Below are 3517 nucleotides of genomic sequence, written 5' to 3'. Positions count from 1 at the left end.
CTGTAATCCCAGTGCTTTGGAAAGTCAACGTAAGGGGATCACTTGAGGCCAGGAGCTTGAGGCCAGCCTGGGGAACATAGCAAGACCTTGCCTCTAAAAATATAAAAAAAAGTAGTCAGGCTTAGTGGCACACACATGTAGTCTCAAATGCTTGTGGGGCTGAGGCAGGAGGATCACTTGAGCCCAAGGATTCCAGGTTGTAATGAGCTATGTTAGCACCACTGCACTTCAGCCTGGTGACAGAATGAGACCTTGTCTCTTAAAAAAAAACCAAAACAAATAAGAAAAAGGAGAATGAGAGATGAGTGACAGTAACCACAATTTGGAAGCTAGAAAGCAGGACTACTGCAAACTGAATTAGCAGACCCAAGCAAGCTGGTTCCTAAACCAGCAGCTGGTAATGATAAGCTAGGGAGCAATTTTGTACTACAATTTCCAAAAGACTTAGGAATTGGTGACAGCCAGTGCTTATGGAAGTAAGATAAAGATAAGACTATGAAAAAACTTGGTTAGAAATTTATTTAAGAATCAGATACTTTCTTTAGAGGAATAAAAGAATAGGTAGCAAAAATAAATAAATAAATAAACAAACAAACAAACAAATGAAGAAGACACTAAAAAGAATTAGATACTTTCTAATTAACTGCCACCATTCACAACCAGCCAAGTACTTTTCCCTCTCTCATCCTAGCAGACGACCAAAAGTTCACTCTTTGGCGTGAGTACAATAGAAGGTTCTTGAACTGGGGAATTTTTTTATTTTTGAGATGGCATCTTGCTCTGTTGTCCAGGCTGGAGTGCAGTGGTGTGATCTCAGCTCACTGCAACCTCCGCCTCCTGGGCTCAAGTGATCCTCCCACCTCAGCCTCCTAAGTAGCTGGGATCAAAGGTATGCACCACCATACCTGGCTAATTTATATATATATATATATTTTCAGTAGAGATGGGGTTTCACCATGTTGGCTGGGCTGATCTTGAACTCTTGACCTCAAGTGATCCACCTGCCTCGGCCTCCCAAAGTGCTGGGATTACAGGTGTGAGCTACCGTGCCCAGCCTTGAACTGAGGAATTTTGTAGGGTACTCTGTTAAAAAGGGGAAAACTGAATGAAATTTTATTTGCTGAATATGAGACTCTAAGTCCTCTTCTACTTGGTTCACACAATGCTAGCAGCCCATCTTATAGCCTCTAGGTAGGAAAGTGGAAGATACTTCTTTGGTGAATCTAACAGGCCCGAAAGAAAGAAGTTCAATAAAACATTAGGTTCCTGGATAAAACAGCAGTCAGATCTAGGAAATTCATAGTCATTAAGCCCCAATTATGTGTTATTGAGGTATCCACTTCCTTATTACCTTAACTATAAGGTGTCAGTCAAGGACCACTAGACTTCTGAGGAAAGTCCTTAACAGGAAAGATGGAGGGTAAAACAAACAGAAAATAAGACTCCTTAGGGACATAAACTTTCAAAGAAGTTTCTAACATGTAAGAGAAGAACTACATCCATGAAAGAAGAACAGATGGTCTAAACAAAAACAAAAGAACATTCAGGGAACAAGAAAGTACTACTGAGAGACAAAATGATGATAAAATTGAAGAACTCAATAGAAAGGTCAGATGTCCCAGCAAGTAAAGACACTAAGAAAACAAACATAGGAGAGAAAGGGCATGAATATTAGAAAATTAGTCTGGGAGGTTCAACATCCAAATAACAGAAGGAGAGAACCAAGAAAATACAAAAAAAAATTTCAAAAAAATAATTTATAAAAATTTTCTTGCACTAAAGAAGAATTGTCGGATTAAAAGGGCTCACTAGTACCTGGCTGAATGAATGAAAATAGGTCTCCAAAAGGGCATATCCTAATAAAATTTCAAATCTCTGATAGAAATAGAAAATCTTAATAGCTTCTAGAAACGAAAAATAGATAACACAGAAATCAGAATATCTTTCAACTTTTCAACACTGGAGGCTAAATGACAATGGAGGGAAGCCATAAAAAGTCAGAAAGAAAATGAATTACAATCCAGAATCCTATACTCAGGCACAATATCAATCAAATGTCAGTAAACAATAAAGACATATTCAGACAGGCAAGAGCAACTAAACAAGGAAAAGACATGAAAACTAGGAGATCCAACTCAAAACAGGGACAAAAATAAGCCTCAAGTTGATAGTGAAAAGGGATCTGTACTACGTGGGACACAGTTGTCAGCCAAATCAGAAGTAATTACATAGGGAACCAAGCAAATGACAATTATTAAGTTTAGGAAAAGCAGAGTTAGATACATGATATGGTTCAGCTAAGAACTGAGTTTATATCATTATAATAACATGCACAATTGAATACTAAACTTACCAAAATCTTTATATAACTATATAGAAATGATGGTGTGCTTGTGGCAGTAGGGTAGGAGATCATAAAGAGATCTAAGTTTATAGCTTGCATAGTAAGGATTTAGTAGATTATCTGTGAAACTGAAAAAAAAATCAAGAAGTAGAAACATAATCATGTGATTTAGAGATATTCTGTTTTATAATTACAAAAGATACAGTTAAAAAAGAATTTGCAAATTTCTTCTTTCTTATTTTAGTACTTGGAATATAGTGTGAGATTTTTTATTTCTAGATTTTTGTTGTATCTTCTATCACATAAATTGCTTGTTTGACCTTATAAAATGCACAGTGTTTTTTGAGTGATTTTAGAATTGGCTTAAAAATTGATGCTACAATGTATTATTTGTTACTAGAAGTAACTTGACCCAAAACACCCTGTTTATGTTTGCTTAGGGTATTTTTTTCAGTGTCTGAAAGTAAAAGGCATTTCCTGTCACAACTGTAATAAAATTTCCTAAATGTGTTAAACTATTCTTGGACACTCTATTTTATATCTTTCGCCTTGAAAATCTGAAGGTTAATCCAAACTCACCATTGTCTTAGCATATTTAAGAAAAAAACTCCTTTTAATATCAGCCTTTTAAAATTTCATTAGATTTGGTGAGGAATAACGTACATACCTTCAAGCATTGACAAAACTTTGAAAGTTTCCTTCTAATAAAATGGGAAATACTCATATCTAAATCCACATCAGGGCAATGAGCAATCAGTATATTAACATTGGCTGTTTTGTGTTTTGTATTAATTAATGTTCAAAATGCAAAGCATGACATTTAATCTTTGTCCACATGGTTTTACAAAAGCAATCTAGATTACCAAAAAAAAAAAAAAAAAAAAAAAAAAAGAAAATGATTGCATTCTGGGATTGGAAATTGGAAAATGACGGAAGGAAGTTTAGAGCAGGCGACTGCTGTTGCAAATCTTGTATGACTACTTAATTTTAAAATAATTTGATGTGTAACTTTGATAAATTAAAAAAGCATACAATTAATTTTAATAGTCTGTGGAAATTTAGTAGGCATTTATAAATTCTTAAGTGTGCTGCATATGAATTGCTGTGTCATACAACTTTAGAGAAGAAATTTCTAGAAAACAGGTATTGTACCAGACAAGTATCTGCCATGGA

Source organism: Rhinopithecus bieti, unplaced genomic scaffold (assembly GCF_001698545.2).
Source record: "Rhinopithecus bieti isolate Rb0 unplaced genomic scaffold, ASM169854v2 scaffold_12477, whole genome shotgun sequence".
Taxonomy (NCBI): Eukaryota; Metazoa; Chordata; class Mammalia; order Primates; family Cercopithecidae; genus Rhinopithecus; species Rhinopithecus bieti.
This window is presented reverse-complemented; position numbering follows the sequence as displayed.